The sequence below is a fragment of the Phyllopteryx taeniolatus genome, chromosome 23 (genome assembly GCF_024500385.1).
Source record: "Phyllopteryx taeniolatus isolate TA_2022b chromosome 23, UOR_Ptae_1.2, whole genome shotgun sequence".
Lineage (NCBI taxonomy): Eukaryota > Metazoa > Chordata > Actinopteri > Syngnathiformes > Syngnathidae > Phyllopteryx > Phyllopteryx taeniolatus.
The window spans coordinates 4,529,640-4,554,522 of NC_084524.1; the positions used below are offsets into that span (position 1 = coordinate 4,529,640).

General features: G+C 41.4%; 1 long non-coding RNA gene across 17 annotated transcripts; it reads right to left on the reverse strand.

Moving 5' to 3' along the window:
• Positions 1–10,854: 10,854 nt before the first annotated feature.
• Positions 10,855–24,301, reverse strand: LOC133472443 (uncharacterized). 17 transcript variants are annotated; one of them, XR_009786714.1, is made up of 26 exons: positions 24,074–24,301; positions 23,948–23,983; positions 23,255–23,692; positions 22,505–23,172; positions 21,893–22,351; positions 21,200–21,817; positions 21,091–21,130; positions 20,913–20,976; positions 18,811–20,784; positions 18,704–18,755; positions 18,526–18,589; positions 17,719–18,397; positions 16,428–17,630; positions 16,319–16,361; positions 16,094–16,190; positions 15,334–15,993; positions 14,142–15,228; positions 13,993–14,072; positions 13,838–13,905; positions 13,094–13,145; positions 12,690–12,741; positions 12,061–12,584; positions 11,756–11,901; positions 11,628–11,677; positions 11,134–11,181; positions 10,855–11,065 (listed from the first exon to the last, which is right to left on the reverse strand). It is a non-coding gene; the product is annotated as an uncharacterized LOC133472443 (long non-coding RNA). The 17 variants fall into 17 exon arrangements; XR_009786715.1 differs by having other exon boundaries at positions 21,091–21,142; XR_009786712.1 differs by having other exon boundaries at positions 21,091–21,817.
• Between the last annotated feature and the right edge of the window lie 582 nt (positions 24,302–24,883).

Below are 24,883 nucleotides of genomic sequence, written 5' to 3' on the forward strand. Positions count from 1 at the left end.
ACTTGTATTTTTTCAGGATGAAGACCAACAATTGTACACAACCGGCACGCAGTTCCAAGATGAACAGTTGTTCTCCCTTGAGGCAAGTGTGCAAGTAATGTGCATTATCCATGACAACACATTTGAAGGTGTCTTATTTTTTATTTTCTTTTATTTGCAGCAATACAGAATGAAAGTGGAAATGCTGTCCTGCTTCAAGGGCCAAGCAGCAACTATACAGGGAGAGTGTTAATAATTTAAAGCACATTTGAGTTACTTTGTGTATGAAATGCACTATAAATAAATATTATTGATTAAAAAAAGAAATGAATACTTGTTTTCTTCAGGATGAAGACCAACAATTGTCCACAACCGGCACGCAGTTCCAAGCTGAATAGCTTCTTCTCCCTTGAGGCAAGTGTGCAAATAATGCGCATTATCGATGGCAACAAGTCTATTTTTTTTCCATTTTAATTATTTTTTTTTTTGGTAGCCATCCAAAATAAAAGTGGAAATGCTGTGCCGCTTCAAGAGCCAAGCAGCAACGATACAGGGGGAGTATATCTTAATTACTTTGTGTCTGTGTCTACTTCCTCACTAACTCACTGGGTGTGCATGGACTAACACTCATTTGTGATTATTTTTTTGTTTGTGTAACGAAATATATGATGAGATTGTAAATAATTCTTGAACTGTATGCCGTTTTAATTGTACTTTTTTGTTTTTCTGCTTTTAATCATTTAAAGCACATTTGAGTTACCTTGTGTATGAAATGCGCTATATCAATAAATTTAGCTTTGAATGAGCAATTTATCATATTGATCAACACAAAACTGAATACCTTTTATTTTCTTCAGAGTGAAGACCAACAATTGTACACAACTGAAACACAGTTCCAAGATGAACAGCTTCTTCTCCCTTGAGGCAAGTGTGCTTTAACTACTTGAATTAAACTTGTAATGTTAAAGTGGGACTATATGTACAAAAATACACAATAGAGTAAAACTTAAATTCAGTGACAGGCACTTTTTCAAAACAATGTAGAGTAAGGTTTTCTCAAGCAGGTAACACTTTTTGTACTTTGGGGGTCTTGTTTGTCTGCCCCCCCCCCAAAAAAAAATTAATGTTATAGTTTGTGGTTTTTATTCTCAATCTCACTCATGTGGAAGTGTTCAATCTTATTTTTTTTAACATTATGTATTGTACTTTTAATTTTGGGTTTGTCTTTCAAAGGTCGCTGTTAGGGTCTTTTTTTTTTTTTTTTTCCCCCCCCCCCCTCCCTCTACATCTGTTGCGGGGCAGAGGTCGAGCTGGATCGGGTAATATAGACAAAAGCACTAAATGAAGTTTCCAGCTCACAACTAATTCGAAGCAAATTTATTCGTATAGTGCAGGGGTGTCAAACTCACATTGTCGTTTTGGTTTCCCGCGGAGCGCCGTTATGACTGTGAACCTATATAAAACATTGTCTCATAATGACATTGATGGGTAACTAGTTTTAAAATCAGAAGCCAATAAAAAATGTTCACTGTTCATTTATTCCAAAAAGGTGGTTGTAACACAAAATGCTTGCAATATCTCAACGTTATAAAAGTAACGACACCGATTTTGGTATTTTCACAAGTAACATGAAGTCGGCACGCATGATTTGCTTTTGCGGGCCACATAAAATGATGTTGCGGGCAAGAACTGGCCCCTGGGCCACCAGTTTGGCATCATTGATATAGTTCAGTTCATATACAACTCAATGTGCTTTACATAATGAATAGTTTAAAAACACCAAAAAAAAGCTTAACATTTAAAACAGAGAGCGGGAGAAAAAAGGACAATTAAAATAGTGCAGTGCAAGAAATGTTATTTTAAAAAAAATTTCCTCCAAGCTTCTCCAGCTCAGCGTCTCGTCTGCCAGTGGTTTTAAAGCTTTCTGACAGGCAGGTGAGGCTGGGGGAGGCCACCTCATCAGCACTGGGGCGCCCCAAGGTTGTGTCCTCTCGCCACTGCTCTTCTCTCTCTCTCCACGAACGACTGCATCTCAACGCACCCGGCTGTCAAACTCCTGAAGTTTGCAGAAGACGCCACAGTCATCGGCCTCAACAAAGACAGTGAAGAGTCTGCATATCGACAGGAAGCGGAGCGGCTGGAGCTGCGGTGCGGCCGACACAACCTGGAGCTGAACACGCTCAAGACTGTGGAGATGATCGTGGACTTAATGAGGCATCCTTCACCACAGCTGCCCCTCACGCTGTCCAGCTGCCTTGTCAACTGTCGAGACCTTCAAGTTCCTGGGAATTACAGTCTCTCAGGACCTGAAGTGGGTGATCAACATCAACTCAGTCCTCAAAAAGGCCCAGCAGAGGATGTGCTTCTGAGGAACCACGGCTTGCCGCAGGAGCTGTTGAGGCAGTTCTACACACGATTCAGTCCTGTGTTGCTCCATCACAGTCTGGTTTGGTGCAGCTACAAAAAAGGACAAACTCCGACTGCAACGGACAACCAGAACTGCTGAAAGGATTGTCGGTACCCCCCTACCCACCCTTGAGGACTTGCACGCTGCCAGAACTAAGACAAGAGCGTGCCAAATCCTCTCGGACCCTCCACATCCTGGTAACCAGCTCTTCCAGATCCTTCCCTCAGGTAGGCGCTACCGAACAATTCAAGCTAAAACCAGCAGACATTCCAACAGCTTGTTCCCTCTCGCCATTAACTTCTTAAACGGCTCACTTACAATTCCCTTGCAACATGCTGCCAGTTCTTTGTCTTGAGCTTGTAGTCGCATTTCTGTCGGGCCAATTATACGTTACTCGTGCACTCACTGTTGTAGTCTCGTCGCGCGACACTATTTGCATATCTGGTGTTGACCAATACTGGCCGCTCATGCCAAAGTAGCATCTGACTGAGGAGTATCTGCAACATTTGCACAATCGACATTGTCCCACTACTAGTCACTTTAAACTGCGCACTCCAATTCTACAATCAAGCAGCCCAAAAGTTAATTCTTATTCATTGTCCTCTTCCCTACTTCCTGTGTTGCCGAATAGCGGGTTGTGGTGCAGGATGGGACGAGGGTAATGAGTACAGACAAGTGCACACAGGTGAGACCCGGGAGAAAAGTAATAGTATCGTATGTTTCTGCAGGTTTAGAGATGAACTGAGGGTAACCGACACACACGCCAGTGGAACAAGCGACTGACTGACAGCTGGAGCAGGCTTGTTTTTGTTGTTGTTGGAGGAGGAGGATGAGATATTTGGGACAGGAGGCAACAAGGAGAACCAGAACGAGGTAATAAGTGCAAATGCGCAAAAAATAAAATAAAGGCGACCTGCTCCAGAGTAATGATGTGCTTGTTCTGTAGAGTGGAAGAGGAGCCGGATGAAAGAGAAGGTAATGAAACGCGCACACACAAAAAAAAAATCAAATGTCACACTTTTTTTCTTTTGCACAGATCAGAAGGAGCTGGAATGGGATGAGGGAAAAACAATTCCACACATCAAATTAAGACTCAATGGGCACAAGAGTTGTCTGCATATAATCTGTTTGCGGGTGCAGGTAAATGGTGAACAGGAGGGGGCGGAGTACTGAACTTTGCGGTTTGCCTTGGTTGACTGGCTACGGAAGGGTAGCGTGGTGGTAGGCCCGATTGTAATGAGGGCAGGCATGGAAAGTGTCGGTAGAGTTGACTGTTGGACGTGGTGGTTTGGTTCAGTGGTTGTTGGGAAGGAAGGAAGGTTGAGATGGTCCGCAGGTTGTTTGGCTTGTCTCGGTCCAGAGCAGCTCTTGGTTTTGAGGTGACTTGTACAGTGCAGGATTTGAATGAGGAATTGATCGTATTGATCAACACAAAACTGAATACTTGTATTTTCTTAAGGGTGGAGACCAATAATTGTACACAACCGGCACGCAGTTCCAAGATGAACAGCTTCTTCTCCCTCGAGGCAAGTGTGGAAATAATGCGCATTATCCATGACGACACATTTGAAGGTGTCTTTTTATTGTTTTTAATAAAACAACTTTTTTGTTTTGTTTTTGGCAGCAATCAGAATGAAAGTGGAAATGCTGTGCCGCTTCAAGAGTCAAGCAGCAACTATACAGGGGGAGTATATCTTAATTACTTTGTGTCTGTGTGTACTTCCTGACCAACTCACTGGGTGTGCATGGACTAACACTCATTTGTGTACTGAGATGTATGATGAGATTATAAATGTTGAACTGCTGTTTTATCTGTACTTTTTGTTTTTGTGGTTTTAAAGTGCATTGAATTGTGTATGAAATCCGCAATATAAATACATTTTGCTTTGAAATGAGCAGTTTATCATATTGATGAACACAAAACTGAATACTTGTATTTTATTCAGGATGAAGACCAACAATTGTACACAACCGGCACGCAGTTCCAAGCTGAACAGCTTCTTCTCCCTTGAGGCAAGTGTGCAAGTAATGCGCATTATCCATGACAACACAATTTAAGGTGTCTATTTTTTTTTCCATTTTAATTTTGTTGTTGTTGTATTTGGCAGCAACCCAGACTGAAAGTGGAAATGCTGTGCCGCTTCAAGAGCCAAGCAGCAACGATACAGGGGGAGTATATCTTAATTACTTTGTGTCTGTGTCTACTTCCTCACTAACTCACTGGGTGTGCATGGACTAACACTCATTTGTGATTTGTATTTTTGTGTACTGAGATGTATGATGAGATTATAAATGTTGAACTGTACGCAGTGTTAATTGTACTTTTTAGTTTTTGTGGTGTTAGTCTTTTAAAGCGCATTGAATTGTGTATGAAATGCGCTATATAAATACTTTTTGCTTTGAACGAGCAATTTATCATATTGATCAACACAAAACTGAATACTTGTATTTTTTCAGGGTGAAGACCAACAATTGTCCACAACCGGCACGCGGTTCCAAGATGAACAGCTTCTTCTCCCTCGAGGCAAGTGTGGAAATAATGTGTGTGATCCATGACGACACATTTGAAGGTGTCTTTTTATTGTTTTTGGCAGCAATCCAGACTAAAAGTGGAAATGCTGTGCCGCTTCAAGAGCCAATTGGCAACTATACAGGGGGAGTATATCTGAATTACTTTGTGTCTACTTCCTCACTAACTCACTGGGTGTGCATGGACTAACACTCATTTGTGATTGTTTGTCTACCGAAATGTATGATGAGATTGTCAATAATTCTTGAACTGTATGCTATTAATTGTAGTTTTTTGTTTTTCTGCTTTTAATCATTTAAAGCACATCCGAGTTACTTTGTGAATGAAATGCGGTCTATAAATACATTTTGTGTTGAATGAGCAATTTATCATATTGATCAACACAAAACTGAATTCTTGTATTTTCTTCAGAGTGAAGACCAACAATTGTACACAACCGGCACGCAGTTCCAAGATGAACAGCTTCTTCTCCCTTGAGGCAAGTGTGCTTAAACTTGTATCAATGTTAAAGTGGGACTATAAGTACAAAATATACACAATGGAGTAAGATGTAAATTCAGTGTAAAGCACGTTTTCGAAACGATGTCGAGTTTTTCTCATGCAAGCAAGCAAATGTTTGGACATGTTTGTAACTGGCAATGTGCTTGTTGCAGGCTTTTGACTGGCAGAGGAGCAGCAGCGTGCAAGGAAAGGTTTGTGCATGGGCTTGCTTGAGCACAGCATGTTCACAATTCACTTTTGGGTTTTCACATTTATTTATTTTTTCAACTGGCCAGCTCCTTTTGCATATTTTATTTTTTTAAATTGTAAATGTGATGGTTTTGTGAATAAATGTTTGATGGTTCATGTGCAGTGATTTTTCTATTCTCTTTGGTAAATTGTACTTTTTTTAAATGCATTTCCTGTATGGTATAAAAGTTGGCTATGGATTGTTTAAAAAAAAAAAAAGAAATAAAAATCCCCAAAACATCTGTGGTCTTGTACTTTTGTCAATCTTACTATTCATGTGGAGAGTGTTCAATCTTTTTTTTTTTTTTTTTGGGGCGGGGGGTTGTCTTAAGGTTGCTGTTCGGGTTGTTTTGTTGCAGGGCAAAGGGACAATTCTGCAATCAAGCAGCGTACAAACAAGTTTATTGCATATAAATTTATCTGAGGGGTGCATGACAATAGTGACCAGAGTACTTGATGACAGAGCTTCAGGGCTTGTCTTGGTTGACTGGAGGTTTTTTTTTTTTTTTTTTTTGGTCTGATTTGTGACTGGCAGGCATGGAAAGTGTTCATCAGGTTGATGTTGGACAGATGTCGGTAGACGTGAGATGGTCCTGTGTTTTTTGCATGTTTGGAGATGAGCTGGATAATGGCTGGCCAAAGGTCACAAGCGACAATCAATTACAGGAGGATGAGACATTTGGGACATGAGAACCAGAATGGGGTAATAATTGCAAATGTGCATAAATAAAGGTGACCTGCTCCAGAGTAATGAGGTGTGCTTGTTTTGTAGATTGGAAGAGGAGCTAATGAAAGTGTTGGTAGAGCTGATGGTTGCTGAAATGGTCCGCAGGTTGTTTGGCTTGTCTCGGTCCAGAGCAGCTCTTTGTTTCGAGTTGACGTGTACAGTGCAGGCTTGGAATGAATAACTTATGTTGATCTACACAAAACGGAATATTTTCCACTAACTCACTGGATGTGGCAACAATGCTGAAACATGATCGGCCAAGTGTACATATGATGTTTTTTATTTTTGGCGGGAATGGTAAAAGTTGTTAAAATGTTAGTGGGACTATATATGCACACAATGGAGTAAGATTTAAATTCAGTGTAAGGCACTTTTCCCATTTAAGACTGACAAATGGGGTTGAAAATAATACTACAGGATATAAGACCCGTATTTGGTTCATAAAGCGTGCATGTTTCGAAAGGCAGTTTATGAACAAATTTACGCTTATAATACATAGTCTCTTGTTTCCGTGTTTGGGGGTGATAGCAAGAAAGTTTTTTTTTTTTGTTGACTTATCTTTTATCATCCAGTTGTGTCCATAAGTCAACTGCTTTGGTGGACCATCTTTGAGATGTTCCTGGTCATTGACCAATAGATTTGTAGAACATCGTTGACTTTAAACACTCAAGCACAGAGTGTAATACATTGTATTGTAACAAGCAATCGTGGACACTGTCTCGTGTCCATGAACGGCACCACTGGGTTGCTGGAAGGAAGACCATTGAGGCACTTAACCATCAGTGTTAGTTTAGGTTTTCTTTGTACTGAGCAATTGGGTCTTTAAAAAAGTTGGAGTCATTTTGCAGAATCAGGATCATGCAGGCCTCGGTATTTGCAAGTTAATAACAAATACTAAATAGCATAGATTCGAAATAAATTAGATTTAGGTGATTTTGTATACATTACTCACTCAAACCAGCCGACAGGTTCTCTCAAAAGAACATGTACTTGGAAGGGGAGAGTTTCACTCTCCAGATGGCGTAGTGAGCAGAACAGCGGCTCAGTGATTTGTTGTGCCTGGTTTCAAATCCCCGCTGAGCTCCAATGACAACCACGGTGCGAAGGTTTAAAAAAAAAAACACTCTGGGCCAGGAGCACTAAAGCGGACCCAGTCTTCCATGGCTGGTGCGGACAAACAGCTGAGTTGGAAATCCCAGGTTCACTGACCCACTCGAGCAGACGGTGATAGGTTCTCTCAAAGGAAGGTGCACTTGGAAGAGTTTCACTCTCCAGATGGCATAGTGAGCAGAACAGCGGCTCAGTGATTTGTTGTGCCTGGTTTCAAATCCCCGCTGAGCTCCAATGACAACCACGGTGCGAAAGTTAAAAAAAAAACACTCTGGGCCAGGAGCACTAAAGCGGACCCAGTCTTCCATGGCTGGTGCGGACAAACAGCTGAGTTGGAAATCCCAGGTTCATTGACCCACTCGAGCAGACGGTGAGAGGTTCTCTCAAAGGAAGGTGCACACTCTCCAGATGGCCAAGTGAGCAGAACAGCGATCGGGTCTCTGGAACAGTTCCACATTTTGGATAAACCTTCCCTATATGTATATCTCTTTTCGGCTTCTCAAAAGCAGGTGCACTTCGAAGAGGAGAGTCTCACTCTCCTGATGGCCCAGTGAGTAGAACAGCAGCTTTGTGATTTGTTGTGCCTGGGATCAAATCCCCACTGAACACCAATGTTTTTAACTTTCGAACTGTGGTTGTCATTTGTCTCCAGTGGGGACTGGATCCCAGGCACAACAACTCACGGAGCTGCTGTTCTACTCACGAGGCCATCTGGAGAGTGAGACTATACCCCTCGAAGTGCACCTGCTTTTGAGAAGCCGAAAGGAGATAGTCATTATTTTCAATGTGGAACTGTTCCAGAGAACCTGGGATTTCCAACTCAGCTGTTTGTCCGCAAAAGCCATGAAAGACTGGGTCTGCTTTAGTGCTCCTGGCCCAGAATGTTTTTATAACTTTTGCACTGTGGTTGTCATTGGAACTCAGTGGGGATTTGAAACCAGGCACAACAAATCACTGAGCTGCTGTTCTGCTCACGAGGCCATCTGGAGAGTGAAATAATCTAGAACGTATAACAACAAAGATAGACAAGTCTTGGCCCGAGCTTAAACTCCTTATTTTCAAGACTATATCTAGTATGGTCTTCAAGCCACACGGTAACTTTTTAAAGACCCAATTGCTCAGTGCAAAGAAAAACTAAACTGACACTGATTGTTTAGGTGCCTCAATGTCCGTGTGATGCATTGGTCATATGATAGGTCAAAAGAATGCAAGTCAGTTATTCATTCATAAGTAAAACTCAATGGAGGACTTTCGACACTTGTGGGAAATGTTAAGATTTACGCTTTAAAACTACTTGCCTCGGCCTGTGCGTCAGGTTTGTAACCTGCTCGTTGAGCCTCTTTTCGTAAAGTGATTGGCGATCAACTGCTGATGTCTGCTAAAGACAGCGGAGGGAGCTCTCGTCTCATTCTCGGGAGAGCTTCTGGAGAAGAAACATCGTTGTGCGAATGGTCATTTCATCTCCCTTTATTCAGGCCGTTACATTGCAGAGGCACCCCTGGGATGAATGCGATGGGAGCCAGCCGTTCCTGTAAACCGTTGTGCAGGACTGGGCTCCAATTCATAAGTACCGTGTACATAAAATGCAGCACAAAACTACTGGCCTCCCCCGGGACTGGAATGAAGAGGAGACATAGCACCAATATCCCCTAACAACTTGCTCACACCTGAGAAAATGTATTGGCTGCCAACAAAATGGAAGTGAATATTGCAACCATTGCTTCAGCATTTTCAACTGAAGGAAGAGGACAAGCAATCTCGTCGTCGCTGCTCTGCTAGGAAAACTGATGCATTGTTGAGTGCCACAAGACTCAAGCACTGTGGGCTACAGGCTCTCAAGTCTATTGTTGATGAAAGGCATTTGCCAAGCGAAAAACAAAGATGTCTCTGACCTTCTCGACACCTGATGATTTGAAAATGACAAAGTATGCCAGATACAGCTTTCGTTGAAGGCGGAAGACTTGCATAGCCCGTCCTTGAGCAAATAAAAACATGCAACTCAGAGCAACTGGATGCTGCGAGAAGAGTATTTCCATGAGACCTTAAAGGCAACTTTTCCCAGTCTCGAGAAAGAAAGTGTTCCACCCTTCATTGCCATGAGAACGAGAGTCATTGTGCCCAAACACACCTGTTTGGATCAACTGTAAAGTGTAAATAGGGCCATTAAAAATGAACATGACATAAATCCAGTGGGCTGAAGGCCTTGAATTTTGTGAGATCCAGTCAATACCAAAACCTCTGTACGAAGAAATGAAGACCTGCACAAGGTTGGGTGACGAAATGCAGCTCGCCCTCACCAATTGTCGTGTCAGATGGAAGTTTGCGTCTTTGCACTGACTACAGAGAACTAAACAAGACGACTCATCCTGATAGACCACCAAGGTTTTATGGTTTTTTTTTTTACTTTCTAAAAGGGACAACAATGTGGCGCAAAACAGGACAAACAAGACATTTAACAGAAAAAGGGGTACCATCACATAAACCGATTTAGTAGACTGAAGTTCATCAGCTCATCTTGGAGCCAATGATAGACCGTCTGCTTGAGCCTCCAGACTTTTCACAACCATTTATCCTTCAGGCAGATGCCTCGAATCAAGTCGGAGGAGGAGTTTTCTACCGGCGACAAGATGGCAAACTCCGTGTGCTCGCGTATGGTTCCCGCACACCAACTGCTTGCTGAGCGAAATTATCATCTCCACTCTGGGAAGTTGGGAATTTCTCGCATTAAAATTGACAGACTATTTCCACGATGCACCAACCTTTAAAGACAATAATCCACTTATGTCCTGTCAAGTGCTCAACTTAATGCAACTGGATGTCAACGTGGAGCACAACTAGCCCATTTCCATTTTATTATTCAGTATCGTCCAGGTAAAGAGAATTAGAATTAGAAGACACTAGGTAAATATTGTGACGACATCTAATTTTGCAGGGGAGTGTGTGATAGATTAGTCATATATGATAGGTCATAAAATAATTTAAATTAGTAATTCATTAACAGGTAAAACTCATGAAAATGAATGTAGGACTATAGAGACTTGTAGGAAATGTTAAAAGATTTGCGCTCTTAGAGGTTAAAAACGGATTTACGTTTAAATATGGTTAACTGTTTCAAAATACCTACACCTGTACAATGTCAGGTTTGTAATCTGCTAGTTTAGCCTCTTTAAGAAAAGTGATCGGCGATCGACTGCTTATGTCTGCTCAAGACAGAGGAGGGCGCGCTTCCAGAGAAGCTAGGAGTACAAAGCGATAGTTCATTGGCGAGCTTGTGGATATTGTGTCAAAGCGCACCATTAATGGTCAGAAATCGACAATCGAAGATAACTGACAACAATAAAAACACTGCACAATATTACACACCAAAACCACTATTTTAAAAAGGACAGTTTATTGAAACACGTTTCATCATTGGCGCCACGACGCAGAGCTCAGTAGAAAAACCACAAGTCGACTGTGTCAGTTCATGCACACCCAGTGAGTTGGTGAGAAAGTGGACAGAAACACTCAATGGAACGAAGACATACTCCCTGTACCGGTGAGTGCTTGGCTCTTTAAGCAGTGCAGCATTTCCACCTTCGTTCTGGAATGCAGAAAAAAAAAAAATAACGTGTTGTCACACATGGTCATGCGCATTAATTGCACACTTACCTCAAGGGACAAGAAGCTGGTCATCTTGTACATTTGTTGGTCTTCACCCTGGGTTAAAAAGAACAATTAAAAAATACAAAAGGAAAAATGTTGATTTGTGTTGATCATGACGATTCCTCATTCAAAGCCTGCACTCTTTGCATGAATTCGGAACAAAGTGCTGCTCTGGACCCACGCGAGCCAAACCACGAGCCACCCATTTCCAACGTTCCTCTGCAAAGACCGCACCAACATGTCTGCTAACACTTTCCGTTCCTGCCCTCATTACAAACAGACTTCTCAAACACCAAACAACTACCTTGCGGAGCTACAGTCAACCAAGGCACACCACAAGGCACAGTACTCTGCCTCCTCCCGTTCAGACAGATTATGAACAGACAACTTTTGCACTGATGTGAGGAATTGTTGCTTTTCCTCCTCCCACACAGCTCTCGAGCACATAACTGCACACCATTACTCTTGCAAATGTGTATTAGTTTTCTATTACTTATTACCGTTGTGGTTTTCCTTGGTCCCTCCTGTTTCAAAGGTCTCCTCCTCCACCCTGCAATAAAGAAACTAGAGTAGCCTACTGTACTTGTCTGTCACTTTGTTTCATTGGCGTGGCGACTTTGGAAGTTACCTTTGCACGGCGTTGAGCCAGCTCATCTCCAAACCTGCAAAGCAAGCAGTACAATTGTGTGCTGGTCACTTCATTACATACGTGTACTTATTACCGTCATCCTGTGGCTCTTCGTACGGCTCAACACATCCCACTCCACCGCAGTCCTGTTCGTCACAGGGAGCAGGAATAAAAAAAAATAGAAAAAACAAAGATTTTCAAAAGAAAAAAAATACACAGAATGAAAGATTTGTAATGTTACAAAACTGGGATACGCCAGGTATCACCAGACGTATGTTTTATTTGTACACGCACGGTATTGTTACCTGGGTTTTTGTGCTAGCCGACTCATTGTCCTTGGATCGGAACGGAAAAAGCTATTAGTCGTGTGCCGGTAATTTCTTGATGTCCGTTTATGTACTGATGACCCTGGTGCGGTTCCTCTTGCCCAATCCACCACCTCCTTCACCCTGAAACCACACAGTACACCATTTTTTTCCCCAAAGATGGATTTCTCATTCATAGCAACTCAAAACAAAAGAGCTGCTCTGGACCCAGTCAACCCAAACCAACGGAACACTTCCAACCTTCCTTCCTGCGCAAACACCACATCAACACGTCCAACCACCAGCTCTACATGTGACTGCCCTCTTTACAAATGAGACTTTTCCAACACCAAAAAACTACCTTGTATTGCTACGGTTGACCAAGACAAACAACAAAGCTCAGTACTCTGCCCCCTCCTGTTCACCATTTACATGCACCTCTGAGATTATGAACAACTCTTGTGCCGCTTTACTCTCGATTTGATGTGGAATTCTTTTTCCTCATCCCATCCAGTTCCAGAGCCCTGAAAAAAATAAAAATTGTAAATCAGTGTGTGCCACTTTGTTACCTTTTTATATCCAATTCCTATTCCACTCTACAAAATCACAGACCAATATTCACTTATTACCTTGTTCTGGTTCCCCTTGTTGCCTTCTGTCCCAAATGTTTCCTCCTCCTCCCTGCAATAAACAAACTAACTACTGTTGAATAAACATTGAATTAACTATATTGGACAACTTGCTGGCGCTAAACAGCAACATTCACAATGAATAAATCAAACAATCGAGAAAATTTTAAAGTTTCGCAGATTTCTTTTTCAGAAAAAAAAAATTTTCTAGGAAAGAAATCTTTGACGAAAGTCCTATTTTTTCATATTTTAGCAAATACCCATATTTTAATACTGGACTATGACAAAAAAATGTCTGGTAGAGGTTAAAATTGATTTTTTTTTTTTTTTTTTTTTTTTTTTTTTTTTTTTAAATGGAAAGAAAATAATTTAAGGACATTTTTAGAAAAATAAATACATCTTACCAGTAATTAAGTTGTACTTCCCCATACGGTGGTTCTTCTCCCACACTGAATACTAAAAAAAAAAAAAATACCAGGCTTTAAAATCACCATTTTGCAAGCAGACAACAGCCCACAAAAACATCTCCCCATTGACAACAAACTAGCTTACACTAGAGTACACAAACAAAAGCCGGCATGCTTCCAATACTAAATTGAATTTCAAACAAAATCTTACTCTACTGGACATTAAGTCTTCCTATACATGCACACCTTATAAACAAACAAAAAAAGTCCTTAGTTTTCATTGTCTGATTTTCAAAGCCATGTCTTTGGTGCTTGAGTCTTGCCATACAACATTTTTAAAAAGACCCATCTTTCTGCTTGAAGGGGGCCCAAAACATTTTCATTTCGTAAAAATGCTTCCCGTCTTTCAACCTTAAATTTGTACATGTACTCCCAATTTACTTCTTTTTTTCCCCCCCTAACAATTTTATTTCAAGTAGTAAAAGTGCATTTGGAACACATTTACAGATCCCTCCAAAGGCCACAAAAATACAATCATCAAATGGACGTTTCACTGATAAACATGTTTCAGCATTGACTTGAGTCACTGCACAGCTCTATACAAACACCAAAACAAATGAAATAAAATAAAGTGTTAGTCCATGCACACACAGTGACTTAGTGGACAGAAACACTCAGTGGAAGATACAAATAAGAGTCAACATGTTGTCATATTTGTTAATGCCCATTAAATGCACAGACCTCAAAGGACAAGTCAACTGTTCCTCTTGTAGCTGCACGTCATGTGTGAACATTTGTTGGTCTTCAACCTGGGGAGAATTGTAATATTTTTTTTTTTAAAGTAAGTTTTATTTGTTGATCAATAATTGATCCCTCATTCAAAGCCTGCAGCTCACTTGACTATTTGATTGGCGTGTCTACTTTGTTGGTTACCCTTGCTCTGCGTCTCGTCGTCTCATCCGGCGCACCTTCCACCCTGCAAAAGACACTGTACAATTAGTTGTTTGCTCGCTCACATCATTGTGTGCATTTCCTTCTTACTTACTGTAGATTTTCAAGATGTTGAAGGTGGCAGTCATTCCCAGTGGTTCTTTGTGCCTCTCAACTCATCCCACTTCACTGCTGCCCTGCAACAAAAAGAAAATCAACACGAGGCGACAAAACTGTACAACAATGACCAACAAAAAAACCCAAACAAAAACAAAACAAAAAACAAAAAAAGACCCCAGATGAGTACATTTGTGTTTATTGCTCAATATGCTCCTCCCTCAAAACAACAAGCTGTTCTGGCTGCAGGAAAGAAACAAATACCGGCCCAGATTAAGCGAGATCCTGCCAACACCACTTGACTGCACGACCATGTCATAACCATCAACCCGATGAACACTCTCCACACCTGCCCTCGTTAAAAAGACCTTTTTACTATGACAATCACCCATAGGTATCGTCAACCAAGGTGTGCCACAAATCTCACTACTCTGCCCCTTCCTGTTCAACATTTACATGCTCCTCAGACAGATAGTGCAGACAACTAGTGTGTGATACTTGATTTGATGGATTGTCTCTTGTCCCATCTGGCTCTTCCCTGCAACAAAGAGAAAAAAAAAATGAAAAAAAATTGTTGTGCCACTTAATTGCCCTATTTTGTTATCTTTGGTCAACCTTCCCTTATTATTATCCCTACTTGCTTCTCCACCATGCAATAAGGGGGAGAAAATAAATACTGCACTTATGTCAGTCCTCAATGGGGGGGTGGGATGGGGGCTGCCTTGCACTGTATTTCAATCTTACTCTACATTGTGAATGTTTGTACAAAAAGTCCCACTTCCTAACATCATCATTTTAATTCAATTCGTCAAACCACGTTGAGAACAACTTTCACCATTCCCTCCAAAATACAAAAAAACATTTTTCAAAAGTACATTTTAATGATTAGTATGTTTCAGCATTGTTGCCTGGACATGATGCACATCTCATGACACAAAAAAAATAAAATCAGTTAGTCCGTGCACACCCAGTGAGTTAGTGAGGAAGTGGACACAAACACTAAGAGTAACTAAGATATACTCTCCCCGTAAAGTTGGTGCTCGGATCTTGAAGCTCCACAGCATTTCCACCTTTGTTCTGGATTGCTGCAAAAAATAAATGTTAAAAAATTTGCTTGTGTTTTCATTTATGTTAATACACAATTGTACACTCACTTCAAGGAACAACAGGTTTATCTTGTAACTGCTTACCTGTTGTGGCGTAGTCATCCTGAAGAATTGTATTGATTGATATGAATTCCTCATTCGAAGGGCTCCACAAAACAAAGCGACTCTGGACCGAGACAGGCCAAACAACCTGCAGACCATCTCAACCTTCCTTCCTTCGCAAAGACCACTGAACCAAACCACCACGTCCAACCATCAGCTCAACCGACACTTTCCATGCCTGCCCTCATTACAACCAGACCTACCACCAAACTACCCTTCCATAGTGACAGTCAAACAAGGCAAACTGCAATTTAACAAAACTACACAAAGGAGCTGGCCAGCATACAAAAAAAGACCCCAGGTTAGTACATTTGTGTTTATTGCTCAATATTGACTCCTCCCTCAAACGCTGTACTGCGCACTACAGACCATCTCAAAACCTCCTTCGCAAGAGACCACTTAACCGCACCGACGTATCCATCAGCTCCACCGACACTTTCGACGCCTGCCCTCGCAAACGCCAAACTACCTTCCATCGCTACGGTCAACCGAAGCAAACCGCAAAGCTCCGTACTCTGCCCCCTTCCGTTTACTCTTTACATCCACCCTGCAGATAAATGAACAGAAAACTCATCTGTGTGCCGCTTTATTCTTGGTGTGGAATTGTCCCTTTTCCTCATCCCATCCAGCTACTTCTGAGCCCTGCAAAAAAAAGAAAAAAGGTTGTGCCACATATTTTGTTACCTTTGGCCAGCCTTTCCTTTTATCAGAACAACTCTTCCACTCCACAAAACAAACACACCATTCCTCTGAAACAAGTCTTTCTTGGGACCTTGGTACTTCTTCCCCCGCTCTGCTTCTCCTTGTTGCCTCCTGTCCCAAATGTCTCCTCCACCAGCCTGCAATGACAAAGGAACTACAGTAGCCTGCTGCATGTCCCAACATAATTCTTGTTTAAAACAAGTTCAATAGTATAGTTATGTCACTTGAATATTTGATTGATTGGAGTGTCTACTTTGTTAGTTACCCTTGCCCTGCGTTTCATCCCATCCGGTGTACCTTCCACCCTGCTAAAGACACTGTATAATTAGTTTTTTGCTAGCTCACATCATTGTGTGCATTTACTAATGACTTACTTTAAATTTTCTTCAAGATATTCAAGCTGCCAGTCATTCCCACTGGTTCTTTGTGCCTCTCAACTCATCCCACTTCACTGCTGCCCTGCAACAAAAAGAAATCAACAATAGGCGACAAAACTGTACAACAAGAAAATAAAAATAAAAAAATTTAAAAAAATAAATAAAATTTTTAAAAAAGACCCCAGATGAGTACATTTGTGTTTATTGCTCAATATGCTCCTCCCTCAAAACAACAAGCTGTTCTGGCTGCAGAAAAGTCAAACAAATACCGGCCCCTATTAAGCGAGATCCTGCCAACACCACTTGACTGCACGACCATGTCCAACCATCAATAAAACCGATGAACACTCTCCACACCTGCCCTCGTGAAAAGACCTTTTTACCATGACAATCACCACCCATAGGTACCGTCAACCAAGGTGTGCCACAAATCTCACTACTCTGCCCCTTCCTGTTCAACATTTACATGCTCCTCAGACAGATTATGCAGACAACTCGTGCGTGATACTTGATTTGATGGATTGTCTCTTGTCCTTGTCCCATCTGGCTCTTCCCTGCAACAAAGAAAAAAAAATGAAAAAAAATTGTGGCACTTATTTGCTCTCTTTTGTTACCTTTGGTCAACCTTCCCTTATTATTATCCCTACTTGCTTCTCCACCATGCAATAAGGGTGGACAAAAAAAATACTGCACTTATGTCAGTCCTAAATGGGGGGGGGGGGGGGGGGGGGGGGGGCTGCCTTGCACTGTATTTAAATCTTACTCTACATTGTGAATGTTTGTACAAAAAGTCCCACTTCCTAACATCATCATTTTAATTCAATTCGTCAAACCACGTTTAGAACAACTTTCACCATTCCCTCCAAAATACAAACAAAAACTTTCCCACTTCCTAACATTTTTATAATTTTAATTCAAGTCGTCAAAGCAAATTTATAACTTTCACCATTCCCTCCAAAACCCAACACACAAAAAAAACATTTTTCAAAAGTACATTTTGTTGACTATGTTTCAGCATTGTTGCCTTGACATGATGCACATCTCAGTACACACACAAAAAAATGGTGTTAGTCCGTGCACACCCAGTGAGTTAGTGAAGAAGTGGACACAAACACTAAGAGTAACTAAGATATACTCTCCCCGTAAAGTTGGTGCTTTGCTCTTGAAGCTCCACAGCATTTCCACCTTTGTTCTGAATTGCTGCAAAAAAAATTGTGTTTTCATTTATGTTAATACACAATTGTACACTCACTTCAAGTAACAACGGGTTTATCTTGTAACTGCTTACCTGTTGTGGCATAGTCATCCTGAAGCATCGTGTTGATCGATATGAATTCCTCATTCGAAGGGCTGCACTGTTCGCAACTCAAAACAAAGCGACTCTGGACCGAGACGGGCCAAACGACCTGCGGACCATCTCAACCTTCCTTCCTTCCTTCGCAAAGACCACTGAACCAAACCGCCACGTCCAACCATCAGCTCAACCGACACTTTCCATGCCTGCCCTCATTACAACCAGACCTGCCACCAAACTACCCTTCCGTAGCGACAGTCAAACAAGGCAAACTGCAATTTAACAAAACTACACAAAGGAGCTGGCCAGCATACAAAAAAAGACCCCAGGTTAGTACATTTGTGTTTATTGCTCAATATGGACTCCTCCCTCAAACCCTGTACTGCACGCTACAGACCGTCTCAAAACCTCCTTCGCAAGAGACCACTTAACCGCACCGACGTATCCATCAGCTCTACCGACACTTTCTACGCCTGCCCTCGCAAACGCCAAACTCCCTTCCATCGCTACGGTCAACCAAAGCAAACCGCAAAGCTCCGTACTCTGCCCTCTCCGGTTTACTCTTTACATCCACCCTGCAGATAAATTATGAACAGAAAACTCATCTGTGTGCCGCTTTATTCTTGGTGTGGAATTGTTCCTTTTCCTCATCGCATCCAGCTACTTCTGAGCCCTGCAAAAAAAAGAAAAAAAGTTGTGCCACATGTTTTGTTACCTTTGGCCAGCCTTTCCTTTTATCAGAAAAACTCTTCCACTCCACAAAACAAACACCATTCCTCTGAAGCAAGTTATTCTTAGGACCTTGGTACTTCTTCCCCCGCTCTGCTTCTCCTTGGTGCTTCCTGTCCCAAATGTCTCCTCCAGCCTGTGATGACAAACAAACTATAGTAGCCTGCTTCATGTCCCAACATGATTCTTGTTTAAAACAAATTCAATAGTATAGTTCAATATTGATTGGAGTGTCTACTTTGTTGGTTACCCTTGCTCTGCGTTTCGTCCCATCCGGCGCACCTTCCACCCTGCAAAAGACGCTGTACAATTACTTGTTTGCTAGCTCATATCAGTGTGTATTTACTTATTACTTACTGTAGATTTTCCTCAAGACGTTAAAGCTGCCAGTCATTCCCAGTGGTTCTTTGTGCCTCTCAACTCATCCCACTTCCCTGCTGCCCTGCAACAAAAACAAAATCAACACTTGGCGACAACTGTACAACAAAGACAGAAAAAAAAAAAAAAAAAAAAAAAAAGACCCCAGATGAGTACATTTGTGTTTATTGCTCAATATGCTCCTCCCTCAAAACAACAAGCTGTCCTGGCTGCAGGAAAGTCAAACAAATACCGGCCCGTATTAAGCAAGATCCTCGCAAAAACACCACTTGACTGCACGACCATGTCCAACCATCAACCCTATGAACACTCTCCACACCTGCCCTCGTTAAAAGACCTTTTTACCATGACAATCACCACCCATAGGTATCGTCAACCAAGGTGTGCCACAAAGCTCACTACTCTGCCCAGTCCTGTTCAACATCTACATGCTCCTCAGACAAATTATGCAGACAACTCGTGTGATGCTTGATTCGATGGATTGTCTCTTTTCCTTGTCCCATCTGGCTCCCATCTGTTTGTGCATGTAGTCGCACTTCCTAATATTTTTAGAATTTGTGCCACAAATCTCACTACTCTGCCCCTTCCTGTTCAACATTTACATGCTCCTTAGACAGATTATGCAGACAACTCGTGCATGATACTTGATTTGATGGATTGTCTCTTGTCCTTGTCCCATCTGGCTCTTCCCTGCAACAAAGAAAAAAAAAATGAAAAAAAATTGTTGTGGCACTTATTTGCTCTCTTTTGTTACCTTTGGTCAACCTTCCCTTATTATTATCCCTACTTGCTTCTCCACCATGCAATAAGGGTGGACAAAAAAAATACTGCACTTATGTCAGTCCTAAATGGGGGGCGGGGCTGCCTTGCACTGTATTTAAAGCTTACTCTACATTGTGAATGTTTGTACAAAAAGTCCCACTTCCTAACATCATCATTTTAATTCAATTCGTCAAACCACGTTTAGAACTTTCACCATTCCCTCCAAAATACAAACAAAAACTTTCCCACTTCCTAACATTTCTATAATTTTAATTCAAGTCGTCAAAGCAAATTTATAACTTTCACCATTCCCTCCAAAACCCAACACACAAAAAAAAAACATTTTTCAAAAGTACATTTTATTGACTAATATGTTTCAGCATTGTTGCCTTTACATGTTTCACATCTCAGTACACACACAAAAAAAATGGTGTTAGTCCGTGCACACCCAGTGAGTTAGTGAACAAGTGGACACAAACACTAAGAGTAACTAAGATATACTCTCCCCGTAAAGTTGGTGCTCGTCTCTTGAAGCTGCACAGCATTTCCATCTTTGTTCTGGATTGCTGCAAAAAATTTGTTTGTGTTTTCATTTATGTTAATACACAATTGTACACTCACTTCAAGTAACAACAGGTTTATCTTGTAACTGCTTACCTGTTGTGGCATAGTCATCCTGAAGCATTGTATTGATCGATATGAATTCCTCATTCGAAGGGCTGCACTGTTCACAACTCAAAACAAAGAGACTCTGGACCGAGACGGGCCAAACGACCTGCGGACCATCTCAACCTTCCTTCCTTCGCAAAGACCACTGAACCAAACCACCACGTCCAACCATCAGCTCAACCGACACTTTCCATGCTTGCCCTCATTACAACCAGGAGTCCTCCCTCAAACCCTGTACTGTACGCTACAGACTGTCTCAAAACCTCCTTCGCAAGAGACCACTTTACCGCACAGACGTATCCATCAGCTCTACCGACACGTTCTACGCCTGCCCTCGCCAAACTACCTTCCATCGCTACGGTCAACCAAAGCAAACCGCAAAGCTCCGTACTCTGCCCTCTCCGGTTTACTCTTAACACCCACCCTGCAGATAAATTATGAACAGAAAACTCATCTGTGTGCCGCTTTATTCTTGGTGTGGAATTGTTCCTTTTCCTCATCCCATCCAGCTACTTCTGAGCCCTGCAAAAAAAAGAAAAAAGGTTGTGCCACATATTTTGTTACCTTTGGCCAGCCTTTCCTTTTATCAGAACAACTCTTCCACTCCACAAAACAAACACCATTTCTCTGAAGAAAGTTATTCTTAGGACCTTGGTACTTCTTCCCCCGCTCTGCTTCTCCTTGGTGCTTCCTGTCCCAAATGTCTCCTCCAGCCTGTGATGACAAACAAACTATAGTAGCCTGCTGCATGTCCCAACATGATTCTTGTTTAAAACAAATTCAATAGTATAGTTCAATATTGATTGGAGTGTCTACTTTGTTGGTTACCCTTGCTCTGCGTTTCGTCCCATCCGGCGCACCTTCCACCCTGCAAAAGACGCTGTACAATTACTTGTTTGCTAGCTCATATCATTGTGTGTATTTACTTATTACTTACTGTAGATTTTCCTCAAGACGTTAAAGCTGCCAGTCATTCCCAGTGGTTCTTTGTGCCATCAACCCTATGAACACTCTCCACACCTGCCCTCGTTAAAAGACCTTTTTACCATGACAATCACCACCCATAGGTATCGTCAACCAAGGTGTGCCACAAAGCTCACTACTCTGCCCAGTCCTGTTCAACATCTACATGCTCCTCAGACAAATTATGCAGACAACTCGTGTGATGCTTGATTCGATGGATTGTCTCTTTTCCTTGTCCCATCTGGCTCCCATCTGTTTGTGCATGTAGTCGCACTTCCTAATATTTTTAGAATTTTAATTCAAGTCGTCAAAGCATATTGAGAACAACTTTCACCATTCCATCCAAAACCCCCCAACACAAACAAAAACACATTTTTTCAAAAGTACATTTTACTGATCACAATGTTTCAGCATTGTTGCCTTTACATGATGCACATCTCAGTACACACAAAAATGGTGTTAGTCCGTGCACACCCAGTGAGTTAGTGAAGAAGTGGACACAAACACTAAGAGTAACTAAGATATACTCTCCCCGTAAAGTTGGTGCTTTGCTCTTGAAACTCCACAGCATTTCCACCTTTGTTCTGGATTGCTGCCAAAAACAAAAACAAAAAAGACCTTAACTTGTGTTTTCATAGCTGTTAATGCACATTAATCGCACACTCACCTCAAGGAAAAAAGATGTTTATCTTGGGACTGCGTACCTGTTGTGTCATCCTGAAACATTATACTGATCGATATGAATTCCTCATTCAAAGGCTGCACTGTTCACAACTCCAAACAAAGAGACTCTGGACCAAGACGAGCCAAACAACCTGCAGACCATCTCAACCTTCCTTCCTTCGCAAAGAACACAAACCAAACCATGTCCACCCATCAGCTCTACAAACACTTTCCATGCCTGCCCTCTTTATAAATGAGACCTTGCGAACACCAAACAACCACCTTCCATCATTACTGTCAACCAAGGCAAACCACAAAGCTCCGCACTCTGGCCCCTCTCGTTTACGCTTTACATCCACCCTGCAGATAGATTATGATCAGACAACTCATCTGTGTTTCACTTTATTCTTGATGTGTGGAATTCTTCCTTTTCCTCATCCCATCCAGCGACTTCTGAGCCCTGCTAAAAAAAAAAAAAAAGAAAAGAAAAAGTTGTGCCACATATTTGGTTACCTTTGGCCAGCCTTTCCCTTTATCAGAACAACTCTTCCACTCCCCAAAACAATCACACCATTACTCTTGAGCAAGTCTTTTTTGGGATCTTTGTACTTCTTACCCCGCTCTGGTTTTCCTTGTTGCCTCCTGTCCCAAATGTCTCCTCCACCAGCCTGCAATGACAAAGAAACAAGAGTAGCCAACTGCATGTCCCAACCTGCTCCTTGTTTAAAACAAGTTCAATAGTATAGTTATGTCACTTGAATATTTGATTGGTGTGTCTACTTTGTTGGTTCTACTTTCTACCTCCCATCACAGCCTGCTTCTCCACCATGCAATAACAGGGAGGAAAAAAAATGTAATTACTGCATTATGTCACTTGTCATGTCAGTCCTAAATGGGGTCAGGGGGGACTGCCTTGCACTGTATTTAACTCTTATTCTACGTTGTGTATGTTTGTCCATTTCGTCCCACTTCATAACATTTTTACAATTTTAATTCAAGTCGTCAAAGCAAATTTATAACTTTCACCATTCCCTCCAAAACCCAACACACAAAAAAAACATTTTTCAAAAGTACATTTTGTTGACTATTATGTTTCAGCATTGTTGCCTTGACATGATGCACATCTCAGTACACGCACAAAAAAAATGGTGTTAGTCCGTGCACACCCAGTGAGTTAGTGAACAAGTGGACACAAACACTAAGAGTAACTAAGATATACTCTCCCCGTAAAGTTGGTGCTTTGCTCTTGAAACTCCACAGCATTTCCACCTTTGTTCTGGATGGCTGCATAAAAAAAAAAAAAAAAAAAAAAAACACCTTAACATGTGCTTTCGTAGCTGTTAATGCACATTAATCACACACTCACCTCAAGGAAAAAGTTGTTTATCTTGGGACTGCATACCTGTTGTGTCATCCTGAAACATTATACTGAGCGATATGAATTCCTCATTCAAAGGCTGCACTGTTCACAACTCAAAACAAAGCTACTCTGGACCAAGACGAGCCGAACAACCTGCAGACCATCACAACCTCTCTTCCTTCGCAAAGACCATAAACCAAACCTACAAACACTTTCCCTGCCCTCTTTACAAATGAGACCTTGCGAACACCAAACAACCACCTTCCATCGCTACAGTCAACCAAGGCAAACCACAAAGCTCCGTACTCTACCCCCTCTCGTTTACTCTTTACATCCGCTCTGCAGATAGATTATGAACAGACAACTCATCTGTGTGCCACTTTATTCTTGATTTGATGTGTGGAATTGTTCCTTTTCCTCATCCCATCCAGCTACTCCTGAGCCCTGCAAATAAAATAAAATAAATAAATAAATAAATAAAAAATAAAAAAGGGTACAATTCTTACAATACCAAATTTCAAAATAAAATCAGGCACAAAGTCATCATATTTAAACAAAAACACAAAAAAATTGACACTCATGAGCTGGCGAGCATTAATTATTATTATTTTTTTTATAAAAATCATATAAAAAGAACCAATGTGTCAACCCCAAAGTGAAGTGTGAACGTGCTGTGCTCAAGCAAACCCATGCACAAACCTTTGCTGAGACGCTGCTCCTGTTGCAGAGAAAAGCCTGCAACAAGCACATTGCCACTGTTACAAACATGTCCAAACAAACATTTGCTTGCTTGCTTGCATGAGAAAACGCAAATTCGTCGCTCACCATTTTGCTGTTGGTGGCCATTAGTGCACCTGTCTCCAATTAGCTCCAAACCTCACACCGCAATGGCCGCAAAGGAAAGCCAACCCGAGGCCAAGCGGCACATTTAGTGGCACGCTGCACAACATTGAGCCACACAATTTAAAAGAAAAAAAAAAAAAATTCAAAAATAAAATAGAAGTGTGTCTCCCTCGAAAAACAAAGTTAACGAGGTCAGTCGGCGTCCTCGTGCGCCGCGACGGAAATTCAAAATCACCGCCACTTCCGGGTATGGGATATACATTTTCCCGCCAACACGCAGCCCGGAAGTAATTATGTCGGTGCCTGCAGACCAGCTGGCGCCACCTTGTGGCCACAAATAATACGTTAAAGAAAGGGCTTAGAAGATTTTTCAAAGCCATGATACGTGTCCCTTTTAAAAAATTCTTGCTGTCCGTGGTCTTTTTTTAAAAAAATATTTCTGTTCAAGGATTATTATTTTTTATTTGAAAACAAATTCTGTAAAGCCTGACTATTCCGGACCTTTTATTTATTTTATTTTTATTTTTTATTTTAAAAAGCCTTTCGACACATCTTTTAAAGACGAGGAGAATTTTATTTATAATTTTTTTTTTTTTAATGGGAATAATTGTCAAAGGGAAGTATTTTGCACACTGAAACCCCTCTTTCACTTTCATTTCTTTTGGCATTCGATTCATTTTTCGACCGTATGAATCAGCATGGGCTCGTTTATTTATTTTTCATCGGAATACGATTAAAAGTGATTATATTGACATTAAAAAAAATACAATTAAATTTAAAAAAAAAAGCTAC